Here is a 24047-nt window from a genome sequence, read left to right as displayed (position 1 = left end):
GGCTCCAGTACTGCTCTGGATGCTGGCGCAGAGCAGTGAATGAGGCGTCCACATTCATGCCCCCGTCTGCTGTTAGAAGACGCACATCATGAAGAAGCAGCGCTGCAGAGCCAGGGTACAGTGGGGCTGCAGTGGGGCTCAGGGGTTCGGGGCACTTGGAGAGTGAGAGTGGGAGGGAGCCACACGGAGCAGAGGTGCATCCTGCAGGGCAGAGGACACAGCTGGGGCAAAGGCCATGAGGCGAGACTGGGAACAGCACCCAGGGATATGTTACAATCTTCCCCATGGGCAGGGTGCAGGCAGAACAGGAGAGTCACAACATCTAGGTGACGATGGATGCAGAGATCTGTCACAAGGCTCTCTGTGAGCAGGGCCCAGGCAGGAGCCTTCCATCACCCAGGTGTTGGGCCCAGCGTTATGTCACAATACCCAAAGTATGTGGGGCCAAGGCAAAAGAGGAGAGTCCCATCACCTAGATGATGAGTCCAGTGACATGTCACGATCCCCCCTTTTTGCTGGGGCCAGGCATGAGAGGAGAGTCACATCTCCTAGGTGATGGATGCAGAGATATGTCACAAAGCTCCCTGTGGGTAGGGTTCAAGCAGTAGGCTCCCATCACCCAGGTCACAATACCCAAAACATGTGGGGCCCAGGCAAAAGAGGAGAGTCCCATCACCTAGGTGTTGGGTCTAGTGATACATCACAATTTCTCCTTGGGCAGAGCCAAGCAGTAGAAAAGAGTCACATCACCTAGGTGCTGGGTCCAGCAATATGTCACTGCACACCCTGAGGGGTGGGCCCAGGCAAGAGACTCACATCACCTAGGTGAGGGGTCCACACAGGGCCCCCCTGTGGGCAGGGCTCAGGAAGGAGAGGTGAGTCACAAAACCTAGGGGCTAGGTCCAGTTATATGTCACAATTACCCCAGTGGGTTGGCCCCAGGCAAAGGAGAGTCACATCACAGAGGTGCTGGGCCAAGCAATACGTCACAATCCCCACTGTGGACAGGTTCCAGGAGAAAGAGGAGAGTCACGTCATCTAGGAGACGGGCCCAGAGATACGTGACAATGACACCCCGTGGGCAGGGACCAGGCAGAAGAATAACATTGCCCTTGTGCTGGGCCCAGCAATATGCCACCCTCTATTCTGTGGGCAGGTCCAGTTAGAAGAGGAGAGTCCCATCACCTTGGTGCTGGGCCCAGCAATATGTCACAGTGCCTTCTTCAGGGCAGGGCCAAGGCAAATGTGTAACTTCAACTTGGTGTTGGGGCCAGCAATAGGTCACAATCTCCCCTGTGGGCAGAACCTAAGAAGAAGAGAAAAGTCACATGAGTTAGATTTATTAAGGTTTCTACAAGTATAACTTCTACTGGTTTAGGAGATTTAGTTATAAATCTCCTTTTCATTCTTTTGGTGGTTACACTTGAGCTTTGAGGATACATTCTTTATTTCAAAATGTCTAAAGTTGGTCTATAATTTCCACTTTTGGTCAACAAGTGTAAGAACTTTGATACTGTTTCTTGAAACTCGAATTACTCACTCTCCTCATTTTGCATGTTTCTTCCTACCTGATGTTTCAGTTCACCTTGTTTCTATATTTAATTTTTTCTTGCTTGATATACTCTATCCTGACAACTTTCTTTTTCTCTGTTTTCATGTTTGTCTTAATTATTTCTTCAGGATTAAGTTTATTTCACCATGAAGCATACATTTTGTTAGTTCTTTCAGTCTTTGAGTGGTTAACTTAGCTTTGCTCAGAAACATCTTTATTTGAATAACCTTCAGTTCTCATGCTCACCTTGTAGATAGTCTTATGGGTTCTGTTATTATAAAGAGAAGTCTCCCTATCCTTCCTGTGCAGATACTCTGGCTAGTTTTCTCTTGTGGGTTGCAGTTTCATCAGTGGTTCTCGGTCTGGATTTATTTTCATTCATTCTGCTTGGTGCTCATTATAATTCCCACATGTGCAGAGAATAGGACTAGGAGTGAGTTGCCTAAAGAGAGGCTATTGTGATTGAAAACCAAGTCCTGAGATCAGCTCCATGCATCACAACCTAATTGCATTTATTCCTGTCCTACTTAATAAACTACTATCTCTGGAAATTAAGATTGAGGCCATAATTTATTTTTAGCTACAAAGAGAAAGCTGGCCTGCAAGGTGGGAAGACAGGAAAAAAATCTAAAGAGCTGTTGGCTTGGGGGCATCAAGGAGCCTGGGAGATAGGCCACAGTCCTGGGTTGTTTTCCCAGCCTGACACACATGCCAAGACCCTCAAACAAAGACTAGCTGGTCATCAGCTCCTCAAAAATGCGGCAGCCTCCATGCTGATTGGGTCAGCAAGAGCTAAAAGGAGAACCTGTGCTCAGTCAATAAGGAATGCCCTTACCATCAGATGCCTGCTTGCTTGAAAAGAAAATTGAGATAAGTTCATAGTCAAGCTTTATCAAGACATACCATTGACTTCTTTTGCTTCAGAACGTGAGCCCTCTCTATCACTGACTGGCAGGCACTGCCCGTATTTCTGATCCTGACTCCTTTAGGAAGCCTAAATGTGCTTAATCTGAAGTGCCCTATTCCTATTCCCCTCATTGACCGAGATAGGACCTGCTCTATCTCATCAGGAAACACGGACTGCATTTTATAGCTTGATGGTGTCAGCATGTCTCAGCAATAAGTACGTTACAACCAATAAATATATTAATCTAAAAATCCCATTTGTTCAGACATTGTTAGTGGAAAATAAGGTTTGCCCAAATTGTAGGAACATCTGAATTATTTTGTTTTTACTGGAGGCTGAAGGAAATTAACCAAATTACCTAAGATCCCCAGCTAGCAATGTTTCAGTCCAGTTTTCACTTTCTCTCTTCTAATATCCCTCCTTCCTGCTCATCTCTCTGGGAAAAGTAAGAAATATTGAGACAAAAGGTAAAAGAAATTTTATTAATATTAGAATGTGTTCAGCAGCAAGAAACAGAAAATTTACTGTCTTCAATCTTAAGGATATCAATCAATCACTTAATAGTAAGTTGTGCAATGGGCTGTTTAAGGGTTTATTCAATAAGTTCATCAAGGACTCAGTCTCTTGCAGGTATGTTAGATTTTTATCCTCACATAGTTTTTCCAATCTAAATATATCTGCAGCAATTCCAGGCTGCATTTTCATCCTAGAATCCTAGACATGCAGGATGTAAATGGGGATAAAAGTTCTCTTCTTTTATTGGAAAATATAAACTTTCCCAGAAGCCTCAGAGTAGATGTCTTCTTATAACACTGGCCAATATCAGTCACAGGGCCAGCCCTAGCTGCAAGGGATGCTGAGAGTGAAAACTTCCAGCAAAATTTCTCAGTCCAGGCACATTGCTGCTCCAATGCAAAATTAGGTTTCTATCAACAAAAATGTGAAGGAAAAACTTTTAAAGGAACTCACACATTTCCTCTGGAAATTGAGCACTCATGAGTTGCCGCTCAGAGCCATGTCTTGAGCATGAGTTGAGTCCCCCCAGCAGTGGCTCAGGGTGCTGACCTCCCTGCATAATCATGGGCCCTACACCGCTTTCCCTACAAATGGCCTTCTCACTACACTCTGCAGTTTCCTAACCTTGGTCATCAGTGCCTGACCCTCAGAAGGCTGTCACCCATTTAACAGCATTGGCAGAGAGGCCGATGTGCACAAGGCCCTCTGGTAGGTGCTTGAGGACTGGTATCAAATCACCTGTAAGTGAAAGTAAGGAATATGCCAAGTAAATAGGTGTGGGTACTTCAGAGGAGTATCATAAAGCTATGAGTACTTCAAAGGAGGAAGGACCCCTATCCAAAAACAAATATTCTATTTACTCCCTTCTAAAAACAAAAAATATTCCACTAAGTCCCACATCTCCATCCAGCTACTACCTACTACCCTTTTCTGCTTCCTTCTTTTTGCCTTATGGCAAATTTCTTCACCTCGAGTTTGTAATTTACTCTTTATTATTTTTCTGCCTTCACTTACAGAAACTGCTGTTCTCAATGTCACCAATCACATGGATGTCACAAATCACTTGCAAAGTCAACAGACTCTTGTCTGCCTGCACAGTCTTCAGAAAATGTGTCCAGTTGAATTCAAAGCAGGGCATTCTAATTAGAACAATGTACAGAAGGAAAGGAGGTATGACAGTCTGAGAGGAGTTTGAGGAACAGAAAGTAGACAGGTATGTGTATAGTAATAAATGTAATAGATGATGTTTTAGAAAAGAGTAAACAGTGAATACATTCTGAATGCTTTTGAATACCCAGTTGGGCATCTGGACTTCCTCCTACAGATATGAAACACCTCCAAAGAGTTTTATATGTGCTCTAAAAATTAAAGACAAAGTTAATCCCTAAACACCCACCTCACCCTCCTCCCCACCCCTCCCATACAAAAAAACAAATAAGAGAGCAAAGGTAATTCAATGGAGAAAGGAGACGTTTTTCAAAAAATGATACTGATACAAATGGACATCACATACAAAAAAATACAACTAGACTAAGACTTCCGTTTTTATAAAAATTAACTCAAAATGGGTAATAAACCTAAATGTAAAATGTACAACTATTAAATTCCTAGAAGATAACACAGATGAAATTCTGGGTGGCCTGAGGTTCCACTTTTTGATGCACCAACAAAAGTGCAATCCATGAAAGAATAAATTGATAACTTGGACTTTAATAAACTTTTTTTATTATTATTATTATACTTTAAGTTTTAGGGTACATGTGCACAATGTGCAGGTTTGTTACATACGTATACATGTGCCATGCTGGTGTGCTGCACCCATTAACTCATCATTTATTGTTAGGTGTATCTCCTAATGCTATCCCTCCCCCCTCCCCCCACCCCACAACAGTCCCCAGAGTGTGATGTTCCCCTTCCTGTGTCCATGTGTTCTCATTGTTCAGTTCCCATCTATGAGTGAGAACATGCGGTGTTTGGTTTTTTGTCCTTGTGATAGTTTACTGAGAATGATGATTTCCAATTTCATCCATGTCCCTACAAAGGACATGAACTCATCATTTTTTATGGCTGCATAGTATTCCATGGTGTATATATGCCACATTTTCTTAATCCAGTCTATCATTGTTGGACATTTGGGTTGGTTCCAAGTCTTTGCTATTGTGAATAGTGCCACAATAAACATACATGTGCATGTGTCTTTATAACAGCATGATTTATAGTCCTTTGGGTATATACCCAGTAATGGGATGGCTGGGTCAAATGGCATTTCTAGTTCTAGATCCCTGAGGAATCGCCACACTGACTTCCACAATGGTTGAACTAGTTTACAGTCCCACCAACAGTGTAAAAGTGTTCCTATTTCTCCACATGCTCTCCAGCATCTGTTGTTTCCTGACTTTTTAATGATTGCCATTCTAACTGGTGTGAGGTGGTATCTCATTGTGGTTTGATTTGCATTTCTCTGATGGCCAGTGATGATGAGCATTTTTTCATGTGTCTTTTGGCTGCATAAATGCTTCTTTTGAGAAGTGTCTGTTCATATCCTTTGCCCACTTTTTGATGGGGTTGTTTGTTTTTTTCTTGTAAATTTGTTGGAGTTCATTGTAGATTCTGGATATTAGCCCTTTGTCAGATGAGTAGGTTGCTTCTGACTTGTGAAATACATGGTTAAGAGAATGAAATGACAAACTACAGACTGGGAGAAAATATTTTCAAAACACATATTTGATAAAGAACTGTTATTCAAAATATACAACCTACTCTTAAAAGTCAATAATAAGAAAACAAATGACCCAGTTACAGAATGGGCAAGGTATCTGAACAGATACCTCATCAAAAAGATAGACAAATGCAATTAAGCACATGAAAATATGTTCAACATCAAATGTCATCAGGAAACTTCACATTAAAACAACAGCAGTAAAACTATTCTTTATATTATTGTAGATGACTTTATGCATTTGTCAAAACCTATAAAACTGTACAACACAAAAAGTGAATCCTAATATAAGCTACAGATTTTAGTTAATAACAATATATCAATATCTTCTCATCAATTGTGGTAAATGCACCCAACTAATCCATAGTGTATGAGAGTTCTTTATACTTTCTGCTCAGTTTCTCTGTAAACCTAAAACCACTCTAAAAATAAAATGAATTAATTTTTAAAAATCACCGATAATAGCCCTCATTGTGTGATTGTTGTTTTCTGATCGAAATGTTGATCTTCTCCAGATGCATTACTTCATTATCAGTTTCTGCACCTAAGTTTCATTAGTTAGAATATAATATCTTTAAAAAAGATATGTTGGTTTTGCTTTTCTTGCATCCCCCAAATACCTATCAAAAGTTCAGAGGTGGTAAATACATGGAGTTAAGACTTAAACCATAATTTAACAACAGTGAAAATTTGAAATAAGATAATATTGTCCTTGGATACAAAGGCATTTTAGCTTTGTGCTAGATGAGACTTTTAAGTTATCCAGTCTCCAGTGAACATTTATTCCAGCTCATTGAAGTTGAATATTCAGAGGACACACTGAATTAATTTGTGCAGGAATGGTATTTTTAAGGGAGGCCATTGTAAATTCTAAATCATGAAGACTCTCTTGGCACCTCAGACAAGAATATGCTATATTGTGAATGTAGCATTTAATTCCTAAAAATGAGCAGAATGTCTTCATCTTCTTATTTTTTTGTGTGTATCAGCATGCTGTATGCAATTCTTTAGTAAACCACATTTAGAAATCAAATAGGAATCGCTAGGCCTGAAGGCACCTTCAGAGGTCATTTGGGTCACTTCCACATTTGCAATGTTATTAAACGCCCCAAATTAAATCTCTCAGCTTATTAAATCTAGACTGTGCTGTTGCACAGGTTTTTATGTGCTCACAAAACCTGTCTCTTTCATTCTGGGCACAGGCATAGACCACACTTTCCAGCCTTCCTTGTGGTTGGTGCAATCATGTGACTCAAATCTAGGCAAAGGATTACAAACAAAAGACATATGTTTTACTTGGCCCATCCAAAGCTCATACAGCTGATACTCCTCCTATTTCCTTAACTGCAAGAAGAAAGAAAAAGTCCTCTAAGGATCCAGGATTGATGTGACCACAGACTGAAAGGAGCTTAGACTTAAGGGGCCAAATTCCCAGAGAGAAAGGAAGTTCTTTGAAATGACTGATATGCTGATGGAAGGATGGGAAGCCCAGGAGAAAGTCAAGCAGAAAGAAGTGGTTTCACAGATCCCTTGGAGCCTTCTGAGAAGAGTAAAACAAAATTAAGACAATATTTGCCAAAAAGACCAAGGTCCCAGAGAGAAGGGAAGTAAGCCTATTCTCAGGCTAGAACACAAGAGCCTAAGGTGAGCAGAAAGTGGTAAAAACCACAGCTGAAGAAATAGAACATTATCCAGGGTCTCTTCAATGTTTGGTACATAGTGAGTGGCCTTTTTTGTTGTTTGTTTGTTTGTTTGTTTGTTTTTGAGACAGAGTTTCGCTCTGTCACCCAGGCTGGAATGCAGTGGCACAATCTCTGCTCACTGCAACCTCCACCTCCTGGGTTCAAGCGATTCTTGTACCTCAGCCTCTCGACTGAAGTAGCTGGGATTACAGGCACCCACCACCACACCCGGTTAATTTTGTATTTTTAGTAGAGATGGGGTTTCACCATGTTGGCCAGGCTGGTCTCGAACTGCTGTCCTCAAGTGATCTGCCCACCTCGGCCTCCCAAAGTGCTAAGATTATAGGCATGAGCCATGGTGCCCGGCCATGAGTGGCTTTTAATTTCATGTTATGAAGCATAAGAAACCAGATCAAGAGAAAAATCCAACAATGGAAATATAGCAATGAAAAATATACTAGTAAATATTTATTATTAATATGGTCAAGAAAATAAATGACACAATGGAGAAATCCACCAGAGGACTGAAATGTATTAATATCGAAAAGAATCAAACTGAATTTTTAAAACTGAAGGAAACAAAAATGAAATTAGGAACACAGCAGGTGAGCTTACTAACAGATTGGGTGACACTGAAGAGAGGATTAGGAGATTGGGAGACATCAAATGGAATAAGCTCTACTTACCCGTCTCTCTGAATACTAGTGAGAAAGAAAGATGAACGATACACATGAAACATATGTCAAAACATAAGCAACCTAAGGACAATGATGAAAATATCTAACATTCATCTACTTCAATGTCCAGGAGGAAAGGGCAGAAATAATGTATCAGACAAAATGTATTAGGAGTGGATGAGAATTTTCTAAAACAAATGAAAAACATGACAACAGATGTAAGAAGTACTATGAATCTCAATGTAGTCGTTTCCTACCACCGCTGTCACGAATTACCACAAAATCGGTGGCTTAAAACAACACCATCTATTGTCTCATAGTTTGTAGGTCCCAAATCCAGGTGGGCTCATCTGGCCCCTCTGCTTAGAGTCTCCCAGGGCTGAAATCAAGGTGTCCACAAGACAGGCACTTATCTACAGACTCCAGAAAAGAATCTGCTTCCAAGTTCATTAGGTTTTTGGCAGAATGCAGTTCCTTGCTGCTGTAGAAGTGAGGTTCCCTTTTGTTGGCTATCTGCTGGGATCCCCCTCAACACTTTCTGTTCACTTGATTCCCTGTCATATTGTACACTTCATCTTCAAATGGCAGCAGCCTCCTAGTCTTCCTCAGTCTTCAAGTCTCGCTGTGAATGTACAAGACACAATTTTGCTAAGCTTCCTGCCACTGTATTATAAGGATCCCATTTCTTCTGGTTTCCAATACCAAGTCACTGACTTCCCTCTGAGCCCTGGCTAGTAGTATCCTTCAAGTACAGATGTCTACTAACAGTCTGTTTACTGCAATTTAGGCTTTTTCTAAGGTGATTTCTAAGATTTTTCTAAAATTCTCCTTATTTTCCTCAACAGTGTCCCTATTTAATAGTCTGTTCAAAGGCACCTAGGATTTTTCTAGCATGCTTTCCAAAATTCTTCCAGCCTCCACTCACTGCCCAATTCCAAGGCCATTTCCATCATTTTCAGGCATAGAGAAGTAGAGGGAATGCCAAGTACTGGAAATAGCAAGGGCAGCGAAGTAGGATGGTTTTGAAAAATTCTAAGAATAGACAATAATCTGATATTGCTTAATAAAGTGCTTATTAGGAAGTAAAGGTGGGCTGGGAAAGACCTCTTAGAGAACCTTGAAAGCCATTGTAAGGTATTTGCAGTCTCTTCTGTAGACAACGAGGAGATGTCAAAGTCTTATTAAGACTAATGAGAAAGAAATTTTGCATAGATCAAGACAAACAAAAAGAGAGAGTTACTTGAGGCAATCTTAATGAAAAACATTAAATTCCTAAAGTCCAATAGGATAAGAGGTAGGGTGATGCAGTAGAAAAAAGGACAAAGCCTGAGTTTAAGACCTCTCCCAGCAGCTATACGCTCAGTGAATTGAGGCAAGTTCCTTAATGTCTCTGAGTCTCATTGTATTTATCTGTCTGCAACAGGGCATCTCTGAACTGGGGACTCTGATTTGCCCAGAAGGAATCAACTACTATGTCTGTGTGCATAAGAACAGAGATAGGCAAAGTTGGCTTTAAGAAATGGAACATCTGGGCCACGCACAGTGGCTCACACCTATAATCCCAGCACCTTGGGAGGCTGAGGCGGGAGGATCACGAGATCAGCAGATCGAGACCATCCTGGTTAACACAGTGAAACCCCATCTCCACTAAAAATAAAAATAAAAAAAATCAGCTGGGCATGGTGGCACATGCCTGTAATCCCAGGTACTCGGGAGGCTGAAGCAGGAGAACTGCTTGAATCCGGGAGACAGAGGTTGCAGTGAGCCAAGATCATGCCACTGCACTGCAGCCTGGGTGACAGAGTAAGACTCCATCTCAAAAAACAAACAAACAAACAAATAAAACAAAACAAAACAAAAAGAAATGGAACATCCTTGAGGCAAGCAAAATCTAAAGAATAACTGCTTAGGGTAGAATATTGGTTAAATCCTGAGTCAACGTCTTGACTTAAAAGTGAAAGGTGCAATGGCAAGTGTGTAGCACATCATGGGTGCACCACCCAAATCCTCTCAGCCCTTCTCACTCCAGCCACTACTTCAGTGACGGGCTGAACAGCCTTGTGGCAACTTCAGACAGATGCTACCTGACTCTCGCTTCCTGCCATGGGATGAGCTGATGCCATGGCCTGCAGCATCGGTGCACCTCAGCCTCAGTCCTTGCACAACCCAGAGATGCCAGAGAGTTAATGCCTTGGGCTACCTTTCACCAAGCGGGGTTAGGGGCTGAGAAAGAGCTCCTAAGGCTCCTCAGAAATGTTCTGCCCTAGTGATGGCAAATCCCATACTCATCCTTGTCTTGCCTTTCCCCTCATCCACAAGCTCTCCTCCTACCCCTGTAGTCCCCATTCTTGATCTCAATGATCATATCCCAAATAATCTACTTGCATGCAAGCCTCTGTTTCAGGTCCCTGTCTTCATGGGAACCCATGCTGTGGAAAAACTAGATAAAAATAAATTATCTACAGAAAGTCAGGGTCAGTCAGCAGAGGGTTGTGAATGTCAAGGAGCCACAAAAGCAGAGTTGGGCAAGCAAACAAATGCAGCAGATCTGCATGCCAGGGCAGTCCAGGGGAAATCCAAATATTCCAAATACAGTAAGAGACCCTAGGCATCTCGGTTGGGCACCACAGAGAACGTGCGGTTTCTTTACTGAACTTGCCCATTCGAATCCCATCTGGCCAAGCAGTTTCTCATCACTGTTGCATTGTATGGTCTATGGCAGAGAAAGCACTGGTCATAGCCCCTATCTGTATTTGGTGCCCACAGTGAATGCCCCATTCACAGATTTTGAAGCTGCAGGCTGATCACCAGGATCTGGATGGTCAAGGCCACAGGCCTGGAGGCAGCAGGTCTTCTCTGTGCCTTGCCAAGCTAGACTTTCCCACACTTGCTGCACGACCTGTTTCTCAGGATAGGTGTGAAGATTGAGGAGTGAGACAGGGCATGCCAATGGCCAAGCACAGTCCCTCGCACGCAGTAGGTGCTCTGGAAAGGCAGTTACACTGATAGTAGATTGCAGGCAACAATCAGAGGTCATGGGGTCACGTGGGAGGGCCCCCAATCTTTCTGGGGAGTCCTGCAGCCTCATCCAATAGGCATTTGTCCTCTTAGTCCGACAAGCTATCTGCCCTGGGTGTCAGCACTGAATTTCCTCTGACATTTTCCCTTTTCTTTTCTTCCTATAAATGAGAAATAAAGTATAAAAAGTTGTGTACAGCCTCCTGCCTGCATCACGGCTCTTAGGAGAGATGTTGGCATTTAAATGCCAGACAATCTGGTGAAGTCAGGATGAGGCCAGCCTCAGGCTTGTCTTGGGGTCAGAGGTAAGGGGCAGGGGTCCCCTCTGGTTTCTGATTTAATAAGAGGATTGCTTCCAGCCAAATGCAAGGCCAGCAAGGTCAGCACTGAACACATGCAGCTCCACTGAGAAATAAAGGGGCCAGATGGTTATTACACTGTGTGTGTTTCTTGCAAAAGGCAAAAAAAAAAAAAAAAAATTCTAGAGTGACTGCAGCAGAGGCTGTTCATCAGCAGAGAGGCACAGCTTAGGCAGGCCTTTGGCTTGATGCTGCTCCCTGGGGGAGGTGTACTTGTGAGGAGTTTCAACACGCCTGCAGATCCCATGAAGATTTGGCTGTGGGCAGAAGCCACAGGGATGGAGAGAGGCACAGCCACTTTGTGAAAATGAAAAACACGCCTCCCTCATCTTAGCTTTCTTAGTTTCCCATTTTGATGCTCCAGAAAACTTCTTAAAGGACAGCTGATGACCACTGTAGCAGCTGACAGCCGTCACCACTACAGCCGTGTGAGTCCAACCTCACTCTGCCCCTCACAGGGTATAAACATGAGCAACTCCATTGATCACACTAACTTTAGTTTGCTCTATTGCAAGTATGGACTAGAAACATGTGACTCACCCTCTAATAAGAAGGTAATATCAGATAATGTACCTAAGCCCCTGGTGCACATCAGGCACTCCAGAAACACTGAGTGCCCCCTCCTTCATTCCTGGAGTCAAATACAAGGGCATTGAACAGCCCTGAAGGAAGCCTCATCATCCCTTCCGGAGGAGGTGGATGAATGAGGAGCCCCAAGGAGTCACGCTGTTCAGCCCACTCAAACAAGGCTTGCGCCTGCTCCATCTCAGGGTGTTCACTGCGGAGCGCCCATCACCAGGAGCTCTCTGTGCTGATGTGGCCCTCTTAAGGATGGTGGTGGCATTGTCACTGCTCTCCCATGTTAATTAACTGGGTTGTTATTCCAAAGTGTTAATGGCCAGAACTGTAATTCAATCAAGTAAATAACATTTCAAGCAGTTAATAAAAGCAAAGGAATTTGTAACCACCCATAAATGTGATTTTGTAGACGTAGGCCATGTCTAAGCAGTCGGTGGTCTGTCCTTGCCACACAAATGTCAGACAACCAGGATCACAAATGCTGCGTGGGAATCTGTTGAGAATTTTTCTCTCCATATGTTTTTTAAAGCAAACTGTGTTTCTTTTTGCCTCTTCCCCCCTCATTAACTTTCAAAATGTGTTTTCCTTAAGGTTCCACCTTGGGGAAATAGCCATTCTCGCCCACTGATGCTGCTTGTGAATTCAGTTTTATGAGGAGCTGAGATCCAAACACCACCTGACTTGTTGTCGTTCTTTTTAATGCCCTCAGCTTTTTGGTTATAATCTATTTTCCATAACCATAGTTAATACCATGCTGTGTCCCTGCAGAGTTTTCAGCATGCATGGGAGAACATTACCTTAGGAGAGATGCCACTTCCTCCAGTGGAGTTTCAGAGTCTGGTGGACACCTTCCTTCAGCCCCTCATTATGCCATCTCTGAGCCCCACCTCTTCCAGCTCTGAGCTGGGTTCTGAGGACTCACAGATGGACTGGATGCTGCCTCTGATCTCAGAAGATCCACATCCACTCTCACACCATTGGACCTGGCCATGTGCATGTCCCTGCTATGACTACCTCTGCCCTGGTGGCACAGCTGAGTGTGAGGTCACCTGCCAGAGAAGAGATAGCTGCTCCAGCCCCAGGGCCCCTTCCCTGCCCAGGGCCTGTGCTGGAGGGTCTGACAGAAGCTGCTTCATATATGCCAACCTTCCATCTGCACAGGGCTGATGGGCCGACTTGGTTTTGATTTGTATCTTAGTGCCTTCTACTTCCAAGTGACCATATTGCGTGCATTTTAGCAAATGAAGGAGCAATATGAGTGTGGAGTGACAGGAGCGGGGACTCAGAGAGGGGGCGGGGACAGCACCAGATGTGGAGAGGGCACCTGTCAGGAACGTGAGGTGCCTGCCTGGGCTCTGTAGGACTTCGAGCTTATCATGCTGCTGCTCCTGCTCCATTCCATTAATGCTTCAGTCACCCACTCACTTACCCATGTGCCCACACACCCACTACTCAGCTGCTTACCTGCTCCAACCACCTACTCTCCTACCCAATCTCTTCCTACCCCCACCACACACTGTCACCACTCACAGACAAACTCACATATTATCCACCCACCTCACTCATCCACCCACCTGGGTACTTGGCTACTCACACTCTCTTTTAGCACCCACCCATCCGCCCACTCAACCCTCCACCTAGACACCCACTCATCCACCTAGACACTAACTCACCCACCCAGCAAGACACATATTCACTCACCCACCCACCTAAACATCCACTCACCCACCCATGTATACACCCACTTACTCACCCAGACACCCACTCACTCACCCATCTAGATACCCACTCATCCACCCACCTAGACACCAACTCACTCACCCACCCAGCAAGACACCCATTCACTCACCCACCCACTTAAACATCCACTCACCCATCTAGACCACCCAAACACTCATCCACCTAGGCACCCACTCACTCATTCACCTAGACACCCACTCACTCACCCATCTAGACACCCACTCATCCACCCACATAGACACCCACTTACCCACCTAGACACCCAATAATTCACCCACCTAGACACCCACTCACCCACCCACCCACCAAGATACCCATCCACTCACCCACCCACCTAGACACCCAGTCATTCATTCACTTAGATACCCACTCACTCACCCACCTAGACACCCACTCACTCACCCCCCTAGACACCCACTCACCCACCCACCTAAACACCTACTCACTCACGCATCTAGACATCCACTCACTCACCCACCTGGATGCCCACACACTCATCACCTAGACACCCACTCACTCATCACCTAGACACCCACTCACCCACCCAGCTAGACACCCACTCAGCCATCCACCTAGATACCCACTCACCCACCCAGCTAGACACCCACTCACCCACCCACCCACCAAGGTACCCATTCATTCACCCACCTAAACATCCATTCACCGAAACATCCACTCACCCACCCATCTAGACACCCACTGACTCACCCACCTAGACACCCACTTACTCATCTAGGCACCCAAGTACTCACCCACCAAGGATCACTCACCCATCTAGACACCCACCCACTCACTCCATCCATCTACACACCCATCTAGACACCCTCTCACCTGTCTACCTAGACGCCCAGTCATCCACCCATCTACACATCCACTTACTCACCTGCCTAGACACTAACTCACTCATCCATCTACCTAGACATTCACTCACTTATCCACCTAGGCACCCACCTACTTACTCATCCAGGCACCTAATCATTCATTAACCCACCTAGACCCTACCTACTAACTCACATAGACACCCACTCACCCATCCTCTCATCCACCCACATAGACGCTCTTGTACTCTGTCACTTACTAAGCTGCCCCTTACTCCTTCACCTTCTCACAAAAGGTTGCTGACCAATGACCCTCTGGGATCTGTGAGCTTTGTTGTGGGGAGGAAGAGGTCAATCAGGCTCAGATGCCAGCTAAGAGGCTCTTTTGGCCCTGTGAGGGACACAGACAGTGGCTGTATCACTGAGTGTACAATGACAGAGAAGAGCAACATGAGGCAGGAGCAGAGAAGAGAGACATCACCCAGCCTAGGAAGACAGGAGAGGAGCTTTGAACTCAGAGGCTAGTCTCCAAGTAAGAAAGAAAATGCTGGTAAATGCAGGAGCAGAAGTCCGGAGCTGAGAGGGATGCAGCTTCTCTAAGAAAGTCGTGGGGTAGAATAAGGGTGGAACAGGATGGGTGGGTGGCAAGAGATGGTCTTGAGAGACCAGCAGGGGAAGCTCCTACCAACCTGAGGATTCTTTAGCCACTAAAGAGAGCTACGACTCAACGTGGAGGCAGTGGAAAGTGCTAACATGGCTATAGGCGGGAATGACTCACTGCAGATGTGCATTTGAGAAAGGTCTCTTTAGTGAAGCAATGAAGGCTTTGACTTCATTATCTGCAAAAATAAAGTTACAGACTATGGTCTCTCAGATCCTTCCAGTTCTCTAAGTTTAAAGCTCTCCAAGGGTAGGAGTGGGGAAGGGAGAGCAATTGAAGGGTTGTTCTCATTTTGCAGAAATACTGAGGAAGTACAGGAAGTTAAATGACTCCCTCTGTTCCCACTCCCAACCCCAGAAAATATCTTAGAAGCCAAAGAAAGACTCTGCTTCCTGCTCCAAGCCAAGCTTGTCTTTGAACCCAGCAAACAAACACCTGGTCTTTGTGGTCTGCACAGGTGTGCACTCTGCCTTGGCCTGGGGCAAAAGCTATAACGCAGCCAGTCAAATGACTGCATAGCCATCTCCACTAGTACCATTACCCAAAGATGCTGGAGATTTTTATGCGTAGATAGGATAAACAAAATCGTGGCTATTCATGTTTAGTAAGCAAAATTCCCTCACTGAAAGAGGACCCTGGCAGAAGTGGACTCTAATTCACCCATTGATCTGGTCCTGTCTGCTAGGCTGGAACACCATTGCATTGTGTTGTTGCCTGTTCTTGCCACAGCTTAGACCAATAGAGACTGCAGCGAATCTCTATCTAGATTAACTTTAGCCACATCCTCCATTGCAGGAACTTTACTAGATCTGAAGCCAGAGACTCAAATTCCAGGCAAAAATGGGATGATTCTCAATTTGACAAAAGTTTTTCATTCAAAGCCCCAACCAGTCCAGTTTCCAGGCCAAGAGGCAGTGGGCCAACCACCCTTCTTGGAAGACTTTCCTCTAACCTCTTCCTGGCCAAGCACAAGGTTTGATGACCATTCTCTTTTCTCATTCCATAACCATCATGATGGTGATGCTCTCCCAGAGTGGACTTCTAATCATGATTTAGAAATTTAGGAAAAGTGTTAATTACACATAGACCCTCATCCATACACAATTTACACCCACACAAGTCTCATCCCCTTTAATGGAAAGTGTGCCAGAGTCTTTCATTCCGCAGCAATTCATTGAATGCCCATCATGTGGCAAGGTCCCAGGAGAAACACAGCAGTAAAACACAGCCACCTTCAAGAGACAGGCCATTGAGATAATAATTAAAATATACTTTGATAAAGCTATAACAGTTGTCAAAAAAAGGATGACAGAGGTTGTGGGGGATGCCTGCCTCAACTTGAGGGTGCACAAGGCTTCACTAAGGATTGGTACGTGGACTGGGTTTTGAAGAATGAGGTAGAGAATGGCTAAAGAACACCCTAGGAAATGGAGGAGATTTGTGTAAAGGCTTAGAGGTCTTCAAGGTGTTCTCACACCTGCAATTCATCCCACATGAACAGGTGTAGAGGGATGGAAAGTGGTGGAAGATGAGATTGGATTATGAGAGGGGATGTGTGGAAGCCTACAGAGCTACTCCACAGTGTCTGGATTGAAGTGTAAAGGCTATGGTAGTTCCCTAAAGAGTTTTAATAAATTGAAAGACAAAATCAAATTTGCATTTAAAGAAATTCTTGTTACAGAATGGAGACTAAATTGGGAGCAAGCATGACTAAAGAAATATAGTATAAAGTAATTAAATTTAATTAAAGTAACTAAATTAAAGAAATATAGTATAGATGCAATCTAGCCAAGATATGATGAGGATTTATTAACAATAAGTACAAAGAGTGTATATTGAAGGTGGTAAAGGCAGGAATTCACAAGGACCAATTTTCCCATCAGATGGGGAGAGTGAAGAGTTGAAGGAAAAGTTAACTTTTCCAAGATGCTGGAATTCACCAAGACAAGCAAGAGGAGGAACAGGATTTGGGTACAGAATCACAAACTTAGCTTAGGATCAGTTGAGTATGTGGTATCTCTTGCACACTAATGTAGAGAAGGAGTGTGGAGGGCAGTGGTCTCTGTAGGTCTTAGGTTTTTAAATTGAAAAATTCTATTTTTTTGTTATTTAAGGTAAAATTTTGTCTTATTGCAAAAGGAATAATATTTATTGAAGAATATATGCAAAATAGAGAAAAATAATAAAAAGCAAATTAAAATTCCAAAATAATTTTCCTAATCACAGATAGACACTATTAATATTTTGGTATTTATTATTTCTATGCATATGCAAACCACAAATCTTCCTTCAAGCATCTTCAGGTCTATCTACAATCCTCTAATGTTTGACAAGGATGGTTTGATCACTCAGTCCACATGTTATAGGAAACCCAGCATTTTATTTAACAAATAGGCAAAAGCATTGTTGTGTTACATTCAACTTTCACTCCAATCCTCTGCTTCTGCAACATGCTTAATCCCACTGTCTTCTCTTCCTGCAGTTTCTGTCTTCTTTTTCCTTACTGATTCTGTAAGTTTCTGTCTTCTTTTTTCTTATTCATTTTTTTCTTATTCTCCACAGCATCACTATCCAAAGGCTCTAATATGCAACAAACTTTCTTGAAGCACAGAAAATTACTTAATGGATCAGGTAGTACAGGCAGAAGCCATGGGTTTGTATTAGCTATCTGTGTGATGATATTTCATTAGCAGCAGGGAATTTGTGTCTTGCTCCTGATCTATTCTCTCAGTTGTCCTCAAACCTGGTTCACTGTCATTATCTTGGTTTATTTCTGACTAAATATTCTCTTACCTTTCCATTGCTTGTTCTGGTCCATGATATTCCAGTTTCTTTATTAGGAAGAGCAATTTATTCCTTTGTCTCCAACACTAAATAAGGCTCTGGACATAGTGTTAAACACCAAAAAAACCCATGTATAAAAACAAACAAAAACATACAGAAGCTTGGCAATTGCTGTTTTCTTATATTAGATTTAATTTCTGGACAACAATGTGAACACATAATTAGTTTTCTGTGTATTTTTCTGCACTGAATTATATATTCCTTACAATGCAATTTCCAATAGTTTTATAGCACTCCAATCTATAACTATGCCAAAGTTAAATTTACTAATAATTTATTATTAGACATTAGCCTGTTTCCTTTGTTTTTCACTATTCTCAATATTTGAAGGGACTCTTTCTTGGTAAATCTTTGTCCTGCTTATTCCTGAAATACTTCAAAATGGGCAATAAAGACTGCTGAGTATCCTGTCTAGAATAATTTTCAGTGTATCTCTGCTTTTAGTTGTTTCTAAACTATTTTACCACTGTAAAAATAATTAATCATGGCTGGGCGTGGTGGCTCACATCTGTAATACCAGCACTTTGGGAGGCCGAGGAGGGCGGATCACAAGGTCAGGAGATCAAGACCATCCTGGCTAACATGGTGAAACCCCGTCTCTACTAAAAATACAAAAAATTAGCCAGACATGGTGGCAGGTGCCTGTAGTCCCAGCTACTTGGGAGGCTGAGGCAGGAGAATGGCATGAACCTGGGAGGCGGAGCTTGCAGTGAGCCAAGATCATGCCATTGCACTCCAGCCCGGGTGACAGAGCAAGACTCTGTCTCAAAAAAAAATAAAAAAAGTTCATAATGCAAATGATTTTTTTCATAGAAAAACAACTGAATTGTGTCCTGTGTAATGCAATTGGAATGCTGGCCAGTTTAAAAATTATTTGTAAACTAATTTCAGCTTTCCTGATAGCTTGTAAATGTGTGTCCTTTCCATTCTCCTTTGAGCCAATGGTAATAGCATATTTATTTCATTAAAGATGAGATAAATGCCATCTTTGATATGTATTTATTTTATATTTTTACAAGATTCATGATTTTACATTTCTTAAAAAAATTATTTAACATTCCCTTGACATAGATTTCTAGAAGTAAAACTATTTGGACAAATTTTATACATTTTGCTATGATTTTTGATATGTATTACTAAATTTTCTTCCCAAAAGATGGTATTGATTTATATTCTCATCAGTAGTATATGAGACTATCTATTTTTACATATTATTAATATAGATGTATTATAATCATTATCATAATTGTAATACTTTAATAAAGTACAGATGAAATTGTATTGTTGTGTTAAGTTACATTATTTTCCTTTCAGTAAAGGTGTCTTAAAGAACAGTCCATTATCCTACCCTTCTGGTTTCCAGGAGGAAGATTTTTCTCTAAATACTCTTCTTTCCCTCCATTCATTACTCTCCCTGGAAGTAGAAGCGGTTAGTTGGTTGGTAGGTGGCAACATTTAGCTCCATGTTTCACAATTATCTGGAGCCAGTGGACCAAATACTTGATCTTTTTCTAGCCCACATCTTCCACTCAGGCCAGGGGGAGCAGTGACTTGGGGAACTGTGATGCCTTTCAGGTGTGATCTCCAGTGGGCCTTCTCATGCTCCAGACTGGGTCCAGCATATCTTTTCTAGCTGTGTCCTTTTGCCCAGCATGTTATAGTAAGCCTGCTGACTTTGTCTTATTTCTCAAGTGATTTAGAACCTGTGTAGGAAATATGAAGTACCATTTTGTTTACTTGGTAGTAGTCATTTGCAGATCTTCATGAATAAATTGTCTACACAGAGCCTTTGCCTGTTTTGGTCTTGAGATGTTCATATTTTTCTTTGTGATTTGCAAGACATCTTGATATAATAATGATAATAGCTCATAGCTGTCACATGTGTTGACTGTTTTCCAATTTTAGTGCAAATACATAAATACATATATGTGTATATGTGTATGTTGTGTACATACACATATAATTATACAATAAATATACATATATACCCATACAATCACATATACACATATGTGTCTTTGCTTTTTCTTCTTCAATTATTCATAAAGTCCATGCTTATCCAAAATTTCAAGTTGAAATGAGTTTGTCAGGGATTGTGTTGGTCGCTGTTTGAATTTCATAGAGAAGCTTCTCAAGTTATTGTGACCTTACTTTGTCAGATACAAGATTTAGTAGCCTGTGGGCATAAACAAGATGTTAAGAGCTTTGGGTCTGAGGAATGACCACCCTCATAGAGAGTCCATTACAGAAGCTCCTCCCCTTTGCCTCGCAAGGCCTGGGGCTGGCAGTAACTGGGGTGAGTACTTCCTGGATTTCCTTTGGTTGTGCCTTCTGGAATTCAAGGTGGCTCCACTGAAGGGCCAGTGACTCCCCGTATTTGCCTCTCCTTACCTCCAATGCTGCTGGGTGTCAGAGAATGTTTTGGGAATCATGCTGGGATTTTTTTCTTCCATTTACATTCATAGTTTTCTATGAAAACTATTCCTTCATGCAGTATTTTGGTGACTGGTCAACATTTCCCTAAATCCAGTCTCATGTCATAGATCTATTGTCTGGAGGAGATTTGGGAATGTAATCATATCCTTTCCTAGTTTTTAGTAATGGTATGGATGTTCCCCCTATTTTTTATATGTGTTTAGTGAGGCTAATAGCTAAAGATGCAGAATAGGTAAATACATATATTGCAGCTACCATCTTTGCTAAAACTTCTATCAGTGCATATGAACTCGGTTGGGAATTGCAGATTTAAATATCTTAGAAATTAACTACCAGGGCAAATATTGTCTTTGGTTTTCACAATATGCAGTTGTCCTTCCTTTATGAGACATTCAAATGGCTGTGGTCATAGCCCCTTGCAGTGTAGTGGAGCCAAAGACAAGTTCTGGCCAATGAAATGTGAGCATAAGTCACCAGTGCCATTCCTGGGCTGAGGCAGAAAAAGTGGCCCCAGAGAGGTAACTGCCCTCTAGAGTGAACTTTGCATGGAGCAAGCTATAAAATTTTGTTGTGTAAGTCTGACAATCTGGTGGATGTTGGTTACTAGAAAATAATCTAGCCTACCCTCTTTATCCTATATAAAAAGGTTATTATTGACACTTCTGTATTAGTGTTTCCTGTTTTTTCTTTGCTTTCAAATGAGGGTAAAACAAATAGGAGAATTAGAAACAAAGAGATGGGCTATACTTGAGAAACTATAATATGCAGCTAACATTGGACATCACAAGAAGAAACAAAGGCAATAGGATTTTTCCACGAAGAGTTTTGGCAACAACCTTTCCCAAAGCTCTGGAACCCAATCCAGACCCCTTTCACAAGGTGAATTCAAAGTGTGTTAAAGCTGTGTTCATGTAATGTGGTACTTCAACTGCATTAACAATGATTAAGAGTAGCTAGAAATTGGCAGTAAGAGGACCTAATTTTATCTAGGCATTTGAGGTCTTTGGGGTTTCGTTTCAGTTAGTCAGGTTCATGAAATGGGGAGGAGATCTAACACCACCAAGAGCCCCTGAGGACAGCTCATTTCACCTTAGCAAAGCCCTTTAGTGACTCTTAGGAGGCACTAAGCCTCTGGGATACTCCTTTTCCAAAAGGAATATGTAGCTAAAACACATGCATTTACCTATTCTACATCCAATTTTAGCTATTAGCCTCACCAAACATATATAAAAATAGCCTCACCAAACACATATAAAAATAGGGGGACAAATCTGTACCATCACCTTTTCCAAAGACTGCACCATTCCAGAGTTTCAGAGCTCACTGCAGACATCACAATTATAAACCCAGACTAGGAACGATCATCTGACATTGGTACAAGGGGACGCATGAGGGAGTGAAAAGAACATTTGTCCAAGAGTCCTGAATAGTGTCTCCATCCCTACCAGTAATCACCTACAGGACTTTGGGCAAATCTTTTTCCCTCCTTGAGCTTTAATTTTCTTATTGAAAATCTATTCTATCCTAAAAACCATAAGTTTTCTAGATGAACTACTCTGTAATGATGGTTTAATTACTAGTCAACACATAAACACCAAAGCTTAACAGCATGCTACTAGTCAGGAGCTTGGCTGCCTATCTGTCTATTTAATTTCTATTCACTCAAACCATGCAGTGCAGCCTGAGTAGTGACCTGGCATGCAAATGCACACACAAAGTAGAGATGGCAGCCCTTTTGTGAAGAGAGGCTGATTGCAGCTGCCCATGGCCGGCCAGCCCCCTCTGTCTGCCTTCTTTCTCTCAGCCCTTTCTTTGCACTCAATATGTTTCGAGCTTCTGTGCTTTACAAGCCTACAGTAATTTATCTTGTGCACAGAAAGAGTATAAGATGTGACCTAATTAAATTAAAAATACTCAATTAATGGGAAGCTAACAGAGAAAACCATGATAGTTTAGAGATTTTACGGCCACTGCATCAATAAAACTTGTTTTCCCACATGACCTGCATTTCACTGGTTTCCTTTCCTTCCACTATTTATTCTGTTTGCAACCATTGTAGACAGAACAGAGTATTACAGAATCACAGCAATCTGCTCTCTATTTTTAAACTGCAAGGCTGAAGATCATTCTTGCTCTTCTCATTCAATGTGAGTGCTCATTCCAATTTCTTTAAATCTGGATGGATTGTTTTATAGTAAGGAATGGCAACAAAATGAATTGATAGGTAACAGAAGGGAGTCTTCAACAGGCTTTTTAGGGTAATGGCATTAAATGGTGGGATGCAGAATTTTCTTGAAAATACCAAAAGGTCATTTTGCAGATTTTCTTTGAAATATTTTTTCCAAATCTTTGTCTTAAGAATAAATATTTGAAATAAAGATTAATCACAGTAAGAGTAACACTGTGCCCATCCAGATTGGCATTCTAGTTCTTATTCACTGTAATAGAGAAAGACAAATAACATAGGAGAAAGAGAGTCACAGCCTAACAAGCAGAGAATGCACTCTTGAGATAACCTGCTTGGCTTCATCCCAGTTCTGTCACCTACTTGCTACAAGCACTGAATCACTTAATTTCCCTATGCTTCAGCTTACACATTTGTAAAAAAAAAAAAAAAGGTGAATGATAAAAATACATTCTTCTGTGGGTTGATATGAGGGTTAAACCATTTGATATATATAAGTGTGTACATAGTTGGCATTCATAGATGCCGTAGGAGTGTTGGCCAGGACAACTTACTTTGAGGAAAGAGTCTTCAGAGAGTGTACTTTGGATCTTGCCCAATAACTCTGATTGGGAATGATTAGCAAGGGATGTCAGGGATATCTGCAGCCCTTATCAATTCCCATGACCCAGGGACACTCAGGTGTGAGATCAGGAGGGAGGCTGAGGTCATGGTGTCCTGAAAAATATGAAGGAGCAATCAAGTGCAGAGGCTGTAACATAAACTCAGAATGTAGCATGATGTTTCAGAGACAAGGAAATCTTGAGATTAAGAACTATTTACTATTTTTCCTTTCTAAACATGAAAATCCCAGCCAGGACCCAGAAGTGTTATGGTGATCTATCTGGACTTGTGTTGGTTTTTGCAGCTAAAGAATCGAGATGTGGGTCAACCGTGCATGCATCCATGAAGCAGCTTAAAACCACGCCATTTTCCCTGTATTACAAGGAACTTTTAGTGGGGGTGCTTGGGGTGCAGATCCCACCTGCTCTTACCAATGCCGTCAATAATATGGTCAAATCCTATGAGAGTCTAGGGAATGTGATCTATGCAGGCCAAGCTGAGACTGTACACTAATCAGATGAGACCAGTCTGTGATTAGCCCATCACAGCTACTTTTTGTATATTTGTGCCTTGAGTGCACCTTTCTATTAGAGTTTCAGGAAAGGGGAATAAAACCTGAATCCACTTGCTGGAATAAGACTCTAATAGCTCAAACTTTCATGCTAATTCACTAACAACACTGAAAGTGACAAGAGGATCATAGAGAGCTGTGAAGGTAGAGCACATGCTATTCAACGAGTTGCTTATATTT

At 42.2% G+C, this 24047-nt stretch overlaps 1 long non-coding RNA gene across 1 annotated transcript in view; it reads left to right on the top strand.

Annotated features, from left to right (window-relative positions):
* Positions 1-1012: 1012 nt before the first annotated feature.
* Positions 1013-24047, top strand: part of LOC129031735 (uncharacterized) — a 45106-nt gene continuing 22071 nt past the window's right edge. Inside the window, exons 1-2 of the long non-coding RNA XR_008501106.1 lie at positions 1013-2675; positions 3992-4188. This is a non-coding gene — a long non-coding RNA (uncharacterized LOC129031735). The remainder of the gene's footprint in view (positions 2676-3991; positions 4189-24047) is intronic.

This window comes from Pongo pygmaeus, chromosome 11, assembly GCF_028885625.2.
Source record: "Pongo pygmaeus isolate AG05252 chromosome 11, NHGRI_mPonPyg2-v2.0_pri, whole genome shotgun sequence".
Classification (NCBI taxonomy): Eukaryota; Metazoa; Chordata; class Mammalia; order Primates; family Hominidae; genus Pongo; species Pongo pygmaeus.
This window is presented reverse-complemented; position numbering and strand designations above follow the sequence as displayed.